The 18600-nt window shown below is 37.8% G+C and overlaps 2 protein-coding genes across 5 annotated transcripts in view; both read left to right on the top strand.

Annotated features, from left to right (window-relative positions):
• Positions 1–18600, top strand: part of LOC114652160 (FYN-binding protein 1-like) — a 1204993-nt gene that overhangs the window by 1048765 nt on the left and 137628 nt on the right. The gene's annotated exons all lie outside the window — the stretch shown is intronic.
• LOC127527982 (FYN-binding protein 1-like) overlaps positions 1–18600 on the top strand; it is a 218789-nt gene that overhangs the window by 105009 nt on the left and 95180 nt on the right. The window contains exon 1 of one of the 4 annotated variants that reach the window (XM_051928496.1): positions 2867–3042. The exons of 2 other annotated variants lie outside the window; for them this stretch is intronic. The gene's annotated coding sequence lies outside the window, so the exon portion shown is untranslated. Of the gene's footprint in view, positions 1–2866; positions 3043–18600 lie in introns of those variants that run through there. One more of the 4 variants, XM_051928495.1, reaches the window with a different exon arrangement.

Here is an 18600-nt window from a genome sequence, read left to right as displayed (position 1 = left end):
ACCAACTGAAGCTATAAGCTCCTTGTGATGGCCCACATTGGTTACAGCTGACAATGTCATATGTGTCTGTGCGTCAATTATTAATGTAAAGGAGAACAAGCAGAAAGAAATACATTAAAAAAAGTATAAAAATTCACGGCAAAGCACAAAAATATATTTAACCTGCTGAATATTGTGACACATGGCCAACAGCCATATCACCTCTACTTGAGAAAAGGTAATCCACTTGAAGCTGAGCATGTTTGGGCCTGGCTAGTACTTGGATGGCAGACCATCTAGGAAAAGTTGACCTGCTGCTGGAAAAGGTATTGGTAAGGCAATCAGGGGGTGCTAACCCGGTGGTCTGTTTGTGCATTGACTAGGACCATGTGCTGTAAAAACTGGCACCATCCTTTGGGTGAGACATAAACCTGATTCTCTGTGGTCATAAAAGATCCATGGACATCTTTTAAAAAGAGTAGGGTACTTCCTGTTGACCTGGCTAAATTGCCCACCATAGCCTGGTCATTCAGACCCACCTAACTTCATTGTCTCTTATTTTCTAAGTATCTCTCACCCCTTCATCAGGTAATTGCTAATGTGTGGTGAGAAAACTGGTGCAAAAATGGCTGCCATCCAGATGGATGTTACACATTGGTGGTGGCTAAAGTCGTTACCCTCTGTTTATGTAAAGTTCTTTGATATGGTTAGAAAAACACTATATAATAATAATAATAATAATTATTATTATTATTATTATTATTATTATTATTATTATATTATTATCCATCCATCCATTATCCAACCCGCTATATCCTAACTACAGGGTCACGGGGGTCTGCTGGAGCCAGTCCCAGCCAACACAAGGCACAAGGCAGGAAACAAACCCTGGACAGGGCGCCAGCCCACTGCAGATTATTATTATTATAATTAAACTTTATTTGTCAAGTGTTCCCTGACTGTATAGTCCGCACATAGAACATTGTCTTCTGTTGAGGAAGGGCATGGTGCACAAATCACACTTCATCTGTTACATTAAGGTCATTATACCTGTTTTCTTTACATTATAGCTGAACTGTACTTCCCTTACCAATTGGCTATGAATTCCATGCTCTTAGCATGCACCACATGTATTATTCTTTAATGATGTTTTAAACTGACGTATTTAGCAACAGATGTTCAAACATTCCCCCTGATTTTTTGAAAATAGTTTAATAACTGAGGCTATTCAGAAAAGTCGCAAGAACTGTGTTTAAAGTGAGCAGTTTACGTATTTCACTTTTTGAAATGTCTGTGTACAAAGAATTTATCTTCTCATTATCATTAATGTCTTAGAAAATGTGAAGACAAATACATTCAGCCATACCTTTTTCTAAAATATATATTAGTACTCTGCGGTGGGTTGGCACCCTGCCCAGGATTGGTTCCCTGCCTTATGCCCTGTGTTGGCTGGGATTGGCTCCAGCAGACCCCCGTGACCCTGTGTTCGGATTCAGCGGGTTGGAAAATGGATGGATGGATGGATATATTAGTACTACATTTTATACTTTTCTAAATATAAAACTATGTTAAGTACTTGAATGACTCAGCATGGTCCTTTAATCTGCAGCTCTATAGATGTTAGAAAAAGCTCATGATCTTCATCAGCTCTTCAACAGTTGAGAATAGGATTCTATCTTTATGCAGAAAGGTTGATGCCAATGAAATATACACTTATAATGCAATGTATTCCATGTGTACCAATTTCTAAAATTATTAATCTATAACTTTATACCATTGTCTCAAGGCCAGAAGAAACCTCAATGAGCAAAGAGATCTTTTAGGAAGGAAGGAATGTGTTTCTCAGGAGCCAACAGGCACAGGAGATCTGATGGTCTAGTAATATCTCATTAATAACTGACAATTTACAGTTTGCCATTCTCCCTTTGGTGAATCACTGTTAGTTTGGTTGCTTGTATGTCTAATACGTGGCTGAACTGTGAGCATGAGGGCCAGAGATTGATTCTGCATTTAAATGGCCAGCAGTGGACACAAAGGACAATGCAGAGCTTAGTATCAAAGCATTGGCAAAATTCAAACTTTTGAAATGTAATATTGATGGAAATCAAACTTAATCATTATTCAGAAATGCTAAAATCATTTGAAATGATCAACTTCTTATTCAGTAGATGGTGTAAAAGTGAAAAGAATGCCTCAGTATGGCAAGATAGGAATTGAGGGATGATAGCTGAGACACTAATTAAACAGACAACACATAAGACTGGTTTCCAATCAAATAACATTCTGATGCAAAACAAATTTTAATTTTGGAAGCTTTTGAAGGACACAGTCATTTGCAAAGAATGTTACTAAATAATGATTTACACTCATTAAAAGACCAATTTATGTATAAGTAGGACACTGAAACATGTGATGGAAATCTAAAACCAAGGTATCAGCATCAATGCTCATAAATGTCTGTCCATAAAAGATTCAATAAATATTAAGCAATGGAAAATACAGACAGATAGAGAGAAGGCAAACCTCAAAGTAGTGTCAATCGATGCAATCCTGGCCTTGAGCAAGAATCTTTGAGACCTAAGAATGAAAGCATAAAATACTGACTTATGTACTGAGGAATTTACACTTTAAGTTGTGGGAATGTGTTTAAAATGTATCTATTTTCAAATAATGAAAGCACAGAAGAATATAATTTTGTTTCATGGCCTCTGTGCTTACCCTAACATTTCATGAGTCTACATGCAGTGGGTTAGTGCACTCTCACTGAGCTGTAAGCGAGGTCTGTAAAACCAGAAATGATGACACACCAGCAAATGAAAAGAGAAGCTGCCAGCTAGCAAGTTCCTCATGAACCACCTCTTAACACAACACTTCCTGTATTTTAATTTCTCAGAGCGATCTGTAACAATATCCTACAACATAAATGATATTCAACAAAGTTAGTAAGCATTTCTTTCATCTACTTCCTTATAGTCAATCATTTCAAGGATAAACGCTTTGAGACTAGGTAGGCAGTGACCACAACACTTCTCTGCCTTTCGCTAAGCTACAGACTGATCGAGAGTGAGTATTTCTTTGGGTTTTTTTTTTAAGATGTCTTTTTTTTCTCATCTTTTGATTTAATTCTTTTGAGTGTGTGCTTAAGTACGTTCTGCAATAGTCTGGCATCTTGTCCAAGGTTGGTTACTGCCTGAGATAGATAGATAGATAGATAGATAGATAGATAGATAGATAGATAGATAGATAGATAGATAGATAGATAGATAGATAGATAGATAGATAGATAGATAGATAGATAGATAGATAGATAGATAGATAGATAGATAGATAGATAGATAGATAGATAGATACTTTATTAATCCCAAGGGGAAATTCACATTTAATTTCAATTCACAGGAAACTGAGTAGGTAAAGAAAATAAGTGGATGCCAACAATAATATTTAACATGATGTCCTTAAAAAATGAGTATTCTACTTTTTGTCTTTTCTGTTATAATAGATTTGTAAAAGTCAGTGTCCTCTTTTATACTGTACTTATTACATGCATTATTACATCTACATTGAATAAAGCACTAAGTATGAATACATCAGGCATTATATTGAATGAATAACATTAAGGGTGTAGCTGCTGAAGCCGCAGTAAAAGCTTACTGTAAATACAAGGCTAGTGGCAGAGGCATTATGGTAACTTTTGTTTTAGTGTTAAGGTTGGGTTTATTATTTGATTTATTTTATATACAGTGTCAAGTGAGTCCAGAAAAGCAGATGTTGCTTAGCAAAGTCAGGTGTTTCATAGGCACAGCCTCCATGCCATCTAAAACAAATGTGTAGTCAGATGAATAATCAAATGGAATCAAAATCTTTTTCTATCTTAATGGAGAACAACAACCTTTAGTTATATAGCGGCTTCCAATACAGAGTATAAGTCAAGGTGCTTTACAAATAGTATTAAGTGGGAAGAGAAACCATAAAGAGACACTTGACTCAGAAACCTGATAGTTAAAGTGAATGTTTGTGGCATCAGTGAAGAACTATAGGGCTGCCGGCCTCATCTAAGTCCCTCTATCTATCTATCTATCTATCTATCTATCTATCTATCTATCTATCTATCTATCTATCTATCTATCTATCTATCTATCTATCTATCTATCTATCTATCTATCTATCTATCTATCTATCTATCTATCTATCTATCTATCTATCTATCTATCTATCTAACACACTGTGTTTCTCAGTCACTTAGCATTGTGTTCATTACTGTGTAATGGAAGGCATAGATGGAATGGTATCTGGCCGGGATTGATGGTGTTTCTTTAGCCAGACTGTCCATCCACGCATGTGGACCCCAACTGGATGACTTAGTGTTTGTCCCTTTTCTGGTCGGGATCCCTGATGGCAGCATTCCCCTAGTAATGCTACCCACTGGACACTCACAGTGGCTGCAATGGAACCCTGTTGGGGTTCTTTGGTGCTTCCGGGGGCTCCTCTGTTACTGTAGAGCAGGGGTGGCCAGCTCCAATCCTGGACAGCCACAGTGACTACAAGTTTTCATTGTAACCATTTTCTTAATTAGTGACCAGTTTTTGCTGCTAATTAACTTCATTTAATTTATTTTCGTATTTAAGACTCATACCCTTTAAATCAGGGCTGAGCAACATCAGTCCTGGAGGGCCAGAGTGGCTTCATGAGAAATCATTAATTGCTCATGAAGCACTTATTGCTCAAGTGACGTTTTTCCGCTTCATTTTAGTTGTCTCGCGTGTTAAGATTTTGTACCCTTGGTTGCTTGTTTTAGTCTTAAACAACTGTATTCATTGTTTTAATTTCTCCTTATTAACAACTAGCTGTGCCCCGTGGCTCCACCTGTATATTAGTGGAAGAGGACAGTTAGGAGGGCCCTGCCTGGCTCCCTACTCCTAACTTCATGCTTCCCCCTCCACTCGGCGCGCAGCCTCTGTCTTGGATTAGCGCAAATATATCACTCCTGCAAGAGAACTATGATTCTTAGTGTGATGAAAGAAGTTGCATAAAACAACCGGAATGTTCAAGCAAATTATAGAGAAAACCATAATCTAAATCCGTTAAGTAGTTCTCTTGTGAAAAGTGGACAGACATACAGACAGATGGATTTTATATATATATATATATAAAGATAAGATGCAAATATCAAAGAAACCAACAGTTCAACATCTAGCTTGTCTCCATTTCCACCCATGTGTATGCACCATTCACTATTTGATTTAATTAAGTACTCAGAAGGAAACTGAAGAGAAAGTGAAGAACTGAAAATAACTCATCCTTTTTAGTCACTTGGATGCTACATGTATCATTAGAAAGAAATGATTAGAAAGGTCTGGCAGAAAGTAAGAGACAGTCTCATGGAATCTCAGAGGGGTATACAACACAGTTGATGCTAGGATTGCTTTGCATGTTACCGAGAGGAAAAGGAAGGTTCCAAAGGGCTGAGAAAACACTAATAGACCTCCAGACCAAGATGTTATAAACCTTATTATTTTTCCATTGTGCCTCAGTTCAACAAATAATTTTTAATTCATACTTTGGTTTTGCTTTATTTACATATTATGTAGGTGATGTCATTTTGCAGCCATTTTGAATCTACAGTATTTCACTGTTGGTGTCACTGTTGTTTACCTGTCATGGGGCAGCACGTTATGCTTGCTTTCCTAGTCTTGGGACAATTTAGAGGATTTTGAAATATGCAATAATTTATGAAGCATGTGTAATAATTTACATTATATCTTTAGATTATCATTGCCATTTAAGTTTTTATAGATCATTTATGTTATAGTTACTGTTATAGTATTTGCTTTAAACATTTATGAAATTGAATCATTTCATAAACATTCACAAACTACTGTAATTATGTAGAGATTTATTTTCTGCAGCATCCTCCCAGATTGATGTTGTTTTCATCTGAGCATACCAAATATTTGTTAAATATGACTTTTTATAGACATTAGAGACTCAAGAAACCCTAAAATTAGGTTTTACATTAATTTACCTTCACTTCTGTTAAGGGCTTTTCTGTGTTAACTTTATATTTACTTTTTTAATTATAATCTTTATTTATTCTTTTTAAACCCAATTGAGCTACACTCTTTGAATAAAAAATGTACTATAGATCTAAATGTTGATGTAACTTAGGAATCAACCCTGTAAAAAAGGTAAAAGTAACCATTCTTAAAACTGAAGGGTAGATGAAATTCAAATAGGCTAGCAGAAGAGAAATGGATTGCTTGCTCAATTACTGATTTGAAAAAAAATCCACAGTCTTCTGCATCTCCATTTTAGGTGATTGATGATTTTTAAAATGAACTTACTTGGCTTGTGTGACTGTTCTGCAGTCTTGTTTTGTTATGTGATTCTAATCCTTTCATGCTAAGGATTGAAAGGATTGAATCCATTTGCTCTAAATGGATTTTGTCCTGCTTTTATGTATCTAGTATGAAAAATGGCTCAGTTGTTTTCCTGAGTTTGCTTTCTGCAGTACAGTGTCAATGATTACAAGAGTCTATCCAAGCAGCAACTGATCCAAAGCAGGAATGAGGTCTGTAAAGGATGCTGATAGATGCTGCTACAAAAAGGGTATGCTGTTATAGCCAGTCATAAAATACTGTTCACTAATCATGGCACCTCTAGCATGTTCAAGTAAGAATTCCACTATACTCTGTATTATACATGTGACAATCATGACAATATAATGACCCTTTCTGAGACAAAACTCCATTGCATGATATTATGTAGACTTTCGCTATGACTCAGTTCTTGTTAGAATGGTTTCAGAAACTCCACTAGATTTTTCTGGCTATGATTCGCTTGTGATCCTAAAACCTGTTTTTTAGGTTCGTTAGCTTTCTTGCCCCAGGCCCCTGCATGTCATTTGATTCAGAGTTTGACAAACTCTTTTAAATGACTTATTTCTCCTGGTTCTTTCTCTCTCAAATCCAAAGACACACTTGTTAGATTAATTGGAAAATCTAAACTAGCCCATTATGAGTGTGTGACAGGTGCTGTATCAAGGGTTGGTTCTGGTCTTGAGCTTGATGCTGTTGGGCTAGGTTATGGTCCATTGCAATCCTATCTTGAGTTATGTGGGTTAGAAAATGGAGGCTATGTGAATGTATGCTGCATAACCCTGTGATATTATCTGTTAAAATTACATAACATAAAATGTAAATGGGCACAAGGCACGAACAAGCCCTGGAGGAGGCACCAGCCCACAGGGCCCCTATTTATTACAATCTTGCAAGCTAAAGAAAAAACTGTCTAATGTACATACATTGATGTTGTCAAATATTTGTTTCTGGGCAATAATTAGACAAAGTAAAAGTTTGGCAGATACAATGATGGAAGTACATTTTGCATTGTGTTGTCTAAAGTGTGTTAATTCAAATTAAGCACTATTTTAGTGTTTTCTGAATATTATTCATTTCAAATAGTGGCCACTAAAGTTAAGGAAAGTGACTGAATGTGTGACATAACAGCAGCATTTCAAGTGACAGGTTCTGTCTTGGAACAATGAATAATAGTGTGGACTCAGCACAGAGGACATCTTCCTATTCAAAACCAGAGCAGCAGTAGATTCTCTGTGCCCACTGTGTAAGTCCAGTGTAATGGGAGCAGAGCCTGCATTTCTATTGACGAACCACCCCCCCCCCCCCCCCCCCCCCCCACCCTATCGGAAACTCTGCCCTGGTACTCTCCCACCTGGTTAATTTTTAGGTCCTGTCCTTGATTTCTTCTGGGCTTCTATCATCCTGCCGACCATGCCACTGTAACAAAGATAGTCAAGAGATATCAAAGGTTTGGGGCAGCCACCCGTATAATATGCCCTAGGAGCAAATGCGTATTTTTCTAAGTTGCGTTCAGGTTGAAATCCAAAACAGAACTAACTTTAGTTTGAGAACAAGATGGCTTTACTGGCTGTGAAGGGAAGTGACGTCATCTGGACCGGAAACGGAAGTGATGTCATCAAGACTGGAAGTGGTGTTGTCCGTGCACCGGTGCCGGAAGTGACGTCATCGATAATGCCAGTACCGAAGTGACACCATCAAAACGCCACACCTAGTGGGATTTCCCGTCGATAGTCTGCAGAGGACAGAGAGAGAAAGTTAGTGCAGCTCGCCACCCCCTGGTGGTACTACTATTATTTAGGCCCTGTAGCTGCCTCCGAATCGCACATGTGTGACACCAGCTGGTCAACAACATCAGCAACTGGCAGACAAACCAACTGGCTGAGCTTTAATGCCTATGACGTCACCATAAGAACATAATGTTATAATACATGTAAATTGTTGTCCAGTGGTCCTTAATGGTAATACCATCTTAAAATCTAAAAAAATTATCTGAAATATAGTCAGTTAAGTATTTTAAGTTTTAAGATATATATCACATTTAACACCAATTTTTACAAGCAATAAAAAATGGAATCAGCACTTGACAGGAATGCATTAAAGCCATATGCAGTTATAATGTTAGAAAAAGGTAAAGGGCTACTTGGAACATTAGAGTTTGAGGCAAGGTTTCCTGATAATATCTTATTTATGTGGTGAAGATAAAAGTGAACATTGCCTGCATAAACATAGATTGTTGTGATTTAGGCACCACAAAATTAAAAAATGGGTGAGGCCTTAAAAAGACCTAGAAAAAGGCTAAAAACATGACCTGGCCAGCTCTAATATAGGCCTCACCCAGGCAAGCCTGTCTCTGGGTGACTGGGAGGCGTCAGGCTAGACTAGGCTTCAAAATGGAGGACATGCATTTAAATTCAAAAATAAATAGCACAGAATATCAAAAGCTCAAAATATGGGTAACGCTTTAGGTACTGCAAAAATGCATCTAAAGTGTTAACAAAGATTTATTTACAAAATGAAAATTTAAAAAAATGCTCAGAAGAGTGTAAAAGAAGTAAAAGGAGATGCCAACAAGACAATTCATTAGCAAAAATGTCCTAATAAAAATATTAAATTAAAACCCCAAGAATGTGGCACAAAGAGTAAAGGAAGAAGAACAAATCCAAAGACAATAGCAACAGAAATATTCACTCAGTGAATGGAGAGGGACAGAATTTCCCATCATCCCTTACAGGGCTGGGTGCAGTTCCTCAATGGTGATAAGACAGGTGGTCCCAGATCTTGGGGAACCACCCATAAAATACATGAAACATCAGAGACCCATATTCTCACACATAGAAACTGTATATTGACTAAATATAATCATATTATCAGATATTACATAGACAAATAATAAACGAACAGAACAATATTGCAAAAAATAATGGAAAAAATAAACAACAATGAAAAGTGAACAAAGAAGGCAAAAATAAGCAATTAAACATGAAAAGGGAAGGAACCGTGGCTTGACCATAACACAGACATTCAGGGGTGAATATGTTTAGTGAGAAAGAACGAGAATTCCCTTTGTTTGCTAAAGTTAGTTTTCAACTGCAGTAGGGAAGTAGATACTCAGTTTGGCTTTGAGTGCTGAGACTGAAGGAGCTTTACACACAAATGCATGGCGAGAGCTGCAGTGGGCAGAAGCTAGAAAGCTAAGTGTTTATTAGGAGTGGTAGTGTACATTAAGGAAGGCACTCTGTAACACAGACTGAGACACGGTGTGATCATTTTCAATGCTGAATGAGTGATGAGCAAGAGACAGATGTCCCCTATGAACCAGAGTAACATGGACCAAGAGAAGGTACGTGAACTCTCATCAGTCTGAAAGAGGTCATATATATATATATACAATCCAACATCTGTCTGCATGTCTGTATGCCTGTCTGCTTTTCATGAGAGAACTACTTAATGGACTTAGATCAGGTTTTTCTCTATAATTTGCTTGAACATTCTAGTTGATTTTGTGAGTCCTCTCATCGTGCCAAGTATTATAGTTCGGTTGCGGCACTGATTTATTTGTGCGAATCTGAGAGACAGGCTGAGGGCAAAGGGAAGGGGGAGGTGGGACCTCAGGAATAGGGAGCCAGGCGGGGCCCTCCTCACTCACACGCCAGCCTCCATTCGAGTCACAGTACCTCTCGTCACATGTTTGAGTGCACCTTGCCTCTGCTTAGCTAGCGATACCTGTTTGTTCATCAGACATTATCATCTAGAGATTATTAAAGAGTAACGTATGACTTTTTCAGAGAGAGATCACAGCTATGTGTGTTTTAGGGGGTACCTGCTCATTGGCAGAGATATCACGCCACGTGCTCTTCTCCGCACATGGGGGACACTCTCCTGTCAGAGCTGAACATGATCAGATACAGGGGCAATGTTTGACTTTGGAGCGTACCTACTTTTCGCTTGGCCACAAATACCTTTACCAACTTTTTACATTTTTGGCAGGGAGATCACAGCTACATTCTCACCCCTGATAGCAAAACCAAAAATATTGTATATCAAGAGGCCCTCGGATATGAAAGCTGTCAATATAAATTCTTCTCAATACAAATTGTTACATTTTTTAAAATGTTTTCATTGATTTTTTAAAGTTTGTCCTGTTTCACTACTATGCGGGCAATGCTGCAGGGGACAGCTACTATATATAAATTGTCTTTGTCATCATTATGAGGGTGGTAGATAATGCTTTATTTTCTTACCTAATTAAACATTAAAATAATAAGAACTCTTCTAGAAAACAGTTTTGAAAAATCTTAAAATAGTCTTCCTTCCTGAACAGACAGAAACAAAGCAGTTTGGTTTTTAATTGTTTTAAGGATTTTTAAGACCATTAAAGAACATGTCACATTAAATTTTCACTTTCTTAGAGTTCAATGTTATATTTAAAAAATCTCACTGGATTGCTTGTGATCATACTCTTGTAGTAGAGTGTGTAAAGGTGGTGCAATGGTAGCGCATCTGCCTTACAGGAAAGAGATCATGCACTTGCATTCCGGGTTCTCCCTGCGTGGAGCACAAAGTGCTTTGAGTAGTGAGAAAAGCACTATATAAATGTAAGGAATTATTATTATAGAAGTTTGTGCATTCTTTAAGTATACCTTAGAAAATTTATGTACAGTATCTATATGGGAAATTCCAGCTGAGTACGTCTCAAATAGATTATTAACACATATTTTTAGAAATATGCAATGCAATGCAATGCAAGTCAGACGTTGTTTTACATTAGATTTTTGAAACCTGCAATATTTAGTTTCCGTAATAAACATTGCAAATAGAAATGTTAAAAAACAGAATAATATTCGAAAAAATATACTACCTCTTTCTTTTAATATAATATCCTAACTCTGGTGATTCTGTCAGCCCAAGGTAAACTATACCTGTTGACCTACAACCAGGAGTAAATGGAGGGTGCAGGGTGATACTGAAGCAGTTAGTCAACTTGACTGAAATCACTATATGTGTCCTGAATGTAGCTGATGGATTTGCATTTTATAAATAACTTGTCAGCAGAATCTGCCACTGACTCCTACCTCAGTCCTCTTTGTTGACCAGATTATTATTGTAAATGGCTCTGTACGATTACTGGAACTCCACTCACTAGATGGTACTGTTCACTCTACTATGTGTTTCCAAACTGCTGTGCTGCATTTACCAGATTTAACATTGAATTTGGTACAATGACTTCTGGCTTGTAGAACATAATTTTTTTCAGCTTTCTGATTTCATTGATATTTTTGTTTTCTTCGTCTCTCTTGCTGTCATTCCCTGGTGTTCCTCACTGAAGTCATCAATCCTTTGCAACATGATTTTATGGTAGAGGGTATAAAAAGTGTATGCAGAATTTGACTTAAGCCTTGTTTTTCCAACTCAATTGGAGATGATCCAAACTCTTTCTGTACTAGTAATCTTTCAACAAATATTTTGGTTCTTCACTTGTTCCTGAGTAAACTGAACATGCTGATCTGGCTTGAAGACAACAATATCATTCTTTGTTTCTTATAGTTTTCTTACATTTAGCAGCGTTTCTTGAGTGCTACAAGAGTTGTGAAATCCAACAACTTGGGTTGCCAACTGGTGACCTAATTTTGAAGGAAAGATAATTCCTAATTCTGAAATTCAAGATATACATTTGTATATTCTCATTTGGTGGCACGGTAGATGGTTCTGATGATTCGTGGGTCTAGCATTCCATGCTCAGTTGTTGTCCATATGGAATTGCATGTTCTTCATGTGTTTGCCTGGGTTATCCTGCAGGTACTAAGAGTCTCCTTCTCAAAGATGTACATATTAGGTTAACTGATAATCCCTAATTGACTGTGAGGATGTGTGTGTGTGTGTGTATGATGTACTAGTGCCCTGGCTAGGGCTATTTCCTGCCTTACATCCAGTGCTACTGGGATACCTTCCAAAGACCCTAACCTGGATGAAACAAGTCTGAAAATGTTATGTTATACAAAATTTCACTTTGTTACTTTTAATGATAATCCTGGAGATGACTGGCAATTACAGATAAGTTAAGATCACTATGTACAAATAAATATAGTTAAAAATTAGAAATGTATTCATTACTTTCTTCAGGAACATTTCCTGTCTGTGCCCATGCTGGTTTTTATATCTTGTTTTTCATCCCATATTCGGTAAATAATGCATACATGTTTCAGTGGCAACCTTACATTTCCGAGTGTTGATCAATATGGGTGGATAGATGAGCGTGTCTCTGACTTGTCTCTGCTTTGTGCTGGATGTGCTGGATGCCCCCTACACCACTGTTTTGGGATACACTAAGTAGATATGAAAAATGAATGAATGTTTGCTTCACTGCCTGCAACATTTGGTACAGAAAAACAGACTCAGAAGATCAATAGAAGAGACATTGCTGCATTGTACCATATTGCTATGGAAAAAAGAGGAAGATATTTATTTTAAATCAATCCAAAATAATGATTACATTACTTAAATGTTTTCAAAATATGTCTGTCATGCAGCTTTTCACCTTATTTGCGCATCATATGGCCTGATCTCTCCATTGCCATGCCACATCTGTTTTGACAATGCTACACCTAACCTTTGAGATCGTTTACCCCTTTCCATATATACATTTTTAGGGTAGCATGTGCAGAGTGATAAGAAAGAGTATAATAAAATGTATAAAACAAATGATTGACAAGCAAAATATATGAATAAAACATGCCTGTAATTGCTTAGCAAGCAGAAACTCAAAACCAAAAACCCTAGAGTAACCATTAGGGGGCGCCACAATGAGCTCCAAACACTAGACATAATTTCACCCAACATGACTCTGATCTTAAAATAAAGGATTTTTATTATCTACAACACCTTCCATGAATGAGCAGGCCATAATAACATAACTATACATAATGTAAACAATCTTCATGAGTCTGAGTAACACTGCCACCTACCATGCAAGGGAATAAACTGCTCCCCAGCATCTACCTTTGCCTAGTTCATCCATTATTCTTCGCTACCAGCCAGAATGAAGATTGTAAAGCGTTAGATTCCTTAATCTATTAATCTAATGCCATTAATTCCAACAAGGGATTGTGAATTTTTAGGCTGTGTATTTTGATTATCATAGATAATAATAATAATAATACTAATAATAATAATACATTTTATTTATATAGCGCCTTTCCCATGTTCAAGGCACTTCACAGAGTTTAAGATAGAACAGCAGGGCATACAGTATATAGCATTGTACAAACCAGATAAATAAATAAAGAAGATTAAGTCAGTAAATTCAGAGAAAAAGCCTAACAGACAACATAATTGATTGTATAGCACACACACATACAGGTGACATGAGCATCTTGACATAAAGGTAAACTGAGAGAAGGGTAATAAAGTCAAGTAGAGCTAAAAGCCTTCCAGAACAGATGAGTTTTGAGTTGTTTTTTAAAAGAATTTGTGGAGTCAGCTGACCTGATTAATTTCGGTAGGTCATTCCAGAATCTGGGTGCTATACAGCTGAAGGCCCTGTCACCCATGGAGTGTAGATTAGTGTGGGGCACAACAAGATTGCCAGAATCAGAGGGCCTTAGTGGGTGGACAGGCACATAGTGATGGAGAAGATCACTGATGTAGTTTGGCTCAAGGTCGTTTAAGGCTTTGCAGGTTATTAGTAGGATTTTATATTCGATTCTGTAGGACACAGGGAGCCAGTGAAGGCGGAGAAGGATGGGTGTTATGTGCTCACTGTTGCTGGTTCGAGTAAGGACTCTTGCAGCCGAGTTTTGAATAAGTTGGAGCTGTGATATAAGATTAGAAGGGGCACCTGCCAGTAGGGAATTACAATAATCGATGCGGGATGTGATAAAAGCATGGACAAGTTTCTCAGCATTAGAAAAGGAGAGGAAGGAGCAAACATGGGATATGTTACAGAGGTGAAAGTAAGAAAGTTTCTTAATGTGATTTATGTGGGCGGAATAAGAAAGGGATGAATTAAAAATGACACCAAGATTCTTTGCAGTGGAGGCAGGTCTGATGAGATCACCGCCAAGATGGACAAGGAAGGAGCTCATTTTATTAAGCTGCATTTTAGTCCCAATTTACAGGAGGTCAGTTTTGTTGCAATTTAATTTTAAAGAGTTCTGCTCCATCCAGGTATTAATTTCACTGAGGCAGGTTGTGAGCTGAGAGAACTCTGATGAAGTTCCACTTTTAACATTGAAATAAAGTTGAGTATCATCTGCATAAAAATGATAACCCAGTCCAAAGCTACGAATAATATGGCCAAGGGGAAGCATATAAATACAGAAGAGTAGATGGCTGAGGACAGAGCCCCGTGGAACTCCTTGTGTGACAGGCGCTGAGCTGGATCTGCTGTTGCCTAGACTAACAAACTCTTGCCTATCAGTCAGATAGGACTTGAACCACTGGAGGGCAGTGCCAGAGATACCCAGCATGTTCTCCATTATGGACAGTAGAATATCCTGTCTGACAGTGTCAAATGCTGCACTGAGGTCTAACAGAATAATATGCTGGTTTGTCCAGAGTCTGCTGCCATAAGCAAATCATTGGTTACCCGTAGCAGAGCAGTTTCACAACTGTGCTGCACCCTGAAACCAGACTGAAAGGGTTCCATCAAGTTATTAGAGGTTAAGTAATCGGTGAGTTGGGAGGCTACAACACGCTCGAGATCTTTTGACAGAAAAGGTAAGTGGGAAATAGGCCGAAAGTTGTTAAGATTGTCAGCATCAAGACCAGACTTTTTTAACATTGGGGTTACAGAAGCGATTTTAAAAGTGAGCAATACAGAGCCAGTGTCAAGGGATGAGTTTATTATTGTTGTAACAGTCGGGATTATGGCATGAAGGCAGGATTTAAGTAGTGTGGTGGGGATGGGGTCCAGTACACAAGTAGTCAGCCTCATCTTACAAAGCAGGTTATTAACAAACGCAGATGTGACTGGTGAGAACTTAGAGAAGGAGCTTGATGGAGTGGAAAAACAGGGAGAGATATAAACAGATGATGTATTTATGTTAGTTGGATTATTTAGATTTTTAATTTTTTTATGGAAAAGTGCAGGAATTCTTCACAGACTTAGTAGAAGACGTAGTTGGGCCAGATGCGGGTTCGATTAGTTTATTAACTACAGAAAACAAAACCCTTGGGTTATCGTGGCCACTTTCTATTATTCTGCCATAATGGGTGTTCTTGGCAGTAGTTAGTGCTTCTCTGTAAACTCTTTGGTGATCAGAGAAAGCCTGGATGTGCACAGTGAGGCCAGTCTTATGTGACATTCTCTCAAGGCGTCAGCCAGCTGCTTTCATAGATCGCAATTCTGAGTTATACCAAGGAGCTGGACGCTTAAAGGAGACCTCGCTTGTGTTTTATAGGAGCTGTTTTATCTAATGCTGAATGAAGGGCTGTGTTATAGACAACCATGCTCTAATTCATGGCCATTCTTTGTGTGAATGTACATCAATCCATCCATCCATTTTCTGAACCTCTTTTTCTGCATTGGAGGTCAGTGAAAGTCATTTAACTGAGAATTTGTTTTTGTGTTAGCATTTAGAAAAGCCCGCTGCTAGCTGTTATCTGCATACAGCCTGAATGAACAGCCACTGGGACTGTAATATGAAAAGTACTGTCTGCTCAACTTTGCCTTTATTTTCAACTCGCAACAGGTTAATGGGGAAGTAAGATGCCAAAGCAGACTGCTAGTTCACTTCCACAAATAACTCAATGTTAAGCCTAAATTGCCCATCACTTGAGTCATTTTCATTCCTTGCTAGTTTGTTTCTTGACTATGCTGTAATAAAAAGCAGGTTTGCTGTAGAGGTCAACTTGTACCATTACTCCTTTAGTGCTTTTGAACATTGTGACTATTGACCTCTGATGGGACAAATAACAAAACGTACATAATGTAAAAATACATATATATTTTTGACATTTAATCTGAAGCATGCATTTCAAAAGTCTATATACTCTTGAGAAGCTAAGCAATGCAATCACTATGCAAACATACACAAAATGAAGTAAAACACAGTAGTCAGAAACAATCCAACAACTGAAGTGAAACAGGTAAAAATGTAAAGCTTAGATTTATGGTAACTCAGGCTTTTCATTATTACAGTCAAAAAAGCTTCTCCTGCCCTTTTGCATAACTTTAAGTACATAACTGCTCTGTTCATTTAAAAACAGGATCTGGAAACTATCAGTGGCTCAATGGTAGTGCTGCTGCCTTGCAGTGAGGAGACCAGGGTTCATGTCCTGGGTTCTTTCTGTGTGGAGTCTGCACCCTGTCCAGGCTTTGTTCCTGCCTTGCACCCTATTTTAGCTGGGATAGGCTCTGGCACCTCCTGCCCCCCCACCGCCCCAAATGACCCCGTTCAAGAATAAGCAGGTTAGAAAATGAATGACTGATTTTTATATATGCAAGTCATTATCTATAGTACATTTTATTACTTTAGTAGTTATATTTGCAGCATAAAAAATCCATATGTGTATGTGTATGTGTTTTGTGTATATGTGCTTCAGAATTTGAATTCTGTAGAAAAAAGTCTATTTTTTAGCAATACAAATATGGATTAAATTATCAGGTAGGAACCTGGATTTGGTTCCAAAGTATTGGTTAAGATTGAACAGACTCAAGAATATTTTTATTTACTAGGAATTTTCCACAACAATTCTCCATGTGCTTATATGTGTTTTGATTTATGCCCTTTGGACTTCCTCTGACATCCCATGATCCATGTGGATTAGGTTCAAGTGTGAATTTAATAAGGGCGAGTGTGCTATTCCATTGACAGATACCCTGGTTCCTGCTTTGTGCCTGATGCCAACAGGGACAGGTTCAAGCCCACAGCCACCTATCTTCTTCTTTATCTTTTGGCTGCTCCCGTTAGGGGTCAGCTCAGCAGATCATGTGTTTCCATATTTTCCTCTCTTCTGTATCTTGCTCTCTCACCACATCCATAAACCTTCTCTTAGGCCTTCCTCTTTTCCTCCTGCCTAGTATTTCCTTCCCTAGCATGCTACTCCCAATATACCCAGCATCTCTCCTCTACACATGTCCGAACCAACACAATCTCACCTCTCTGGCTTTGTCTCCAAACCATCCTGTCTGAGCTGACCTCACCCTCTGATGTACTTGTTCCTAATCCTGTCCATCCTCATCACACCCAATGCCATCTATAATTGGAATTAATGCGACTGAGAATGTTATGTAACATTGTAGTATTTCTGAACTTTTTTTTTTTTTTAGAACAACACAACCACTTCTGATCAGTTTGTTTTAGATGATAAGGTTGTTGGGGCACTGTACCTGGCTGGGCTAAAACATTTTTTCTGAAAATGACAAAAGCAATATTGTTCTATTATAGAGTGAAGTCCCATTTAAAGTTGTTTCATGCCTTACACTGAATGCTACCAGAACAGATTACGCTTCCTCAACTGACATGAGCAGCGTTGCAAAAATTATTGATGTAATGACATAGTTTTGTGAGTTATTAGTCTGAAGCTTTTAGTGAATATGACACATATAATATGTTGCTCTTAACTGTATGAACTTATTTAAACTAATTTCCAGTCCTGTCTTACATAGTAAGCAAAAAAGTAAACTTTTTGTATTATATTGTAAATTGTAAATAGAACTTTCTTTGTGACCAGAGGGAAATTTAGCTTTTCACTGAAGCTCTTTAAATAAATAAATACATATATAAATAAAAAAGAAAATAAATATATATAGACACACGCCCCAGAATGATAAAGGAAGAAAATTTGAAAAGAAAGAAAACTTCTGACTTGGCAGTCATAATCACAGTGAGGCATTATGCAGACGTATTGCTGCTGATATAAAGGAGCTCCAGTAGCATTTCTTGACAGACTTCTGCTGAATACTTCATTGGCTGAACATACTCACAGTCAGAGAGATGATGTGCAGCATTTTTCATAATGGCACTCAATTTTATTTTAATTCTCACCTCTGCTTCTACCTCCAGGGGGTCGAGAGTGTAAAAGCTGTTTGTTCTAGATGTGATACTGTAAGAGTGGGTGAATGGAACTTGCTATTTTCACCTTACCAGACCCTGGTGTTGTTTTTTTCTTGGCTGTTGAGTGATCTCAGTAACGTAGCAGAGTAGTCCTTGATATCCATTAGAAAAGCACTCAGAGATGGTCACCCCAGTTTTGAGGGCTTTTTGACAATTCTTTTAATGAGACCACAGTGTACCTACAGCAC

Source organism: Erpetoichthys calabaricus, chromosome 5 (assembly GCF_900747795.2).
Source record: "Erpetoichthys calabaricus chromosome 5, fErpCal1.3, whole genome shotgun sequence".
NCBI lineage: Eukaryota > Metazoa > Chordata > Cladistia > Polypteriformes > Polypteridae > Erpetoichthys > Erpetoichthys calabaricus.
Note: the sequence above shows the minus strand (reverse complement) of the source record. Positions and strands in the feature narration are given on the sequence as shown.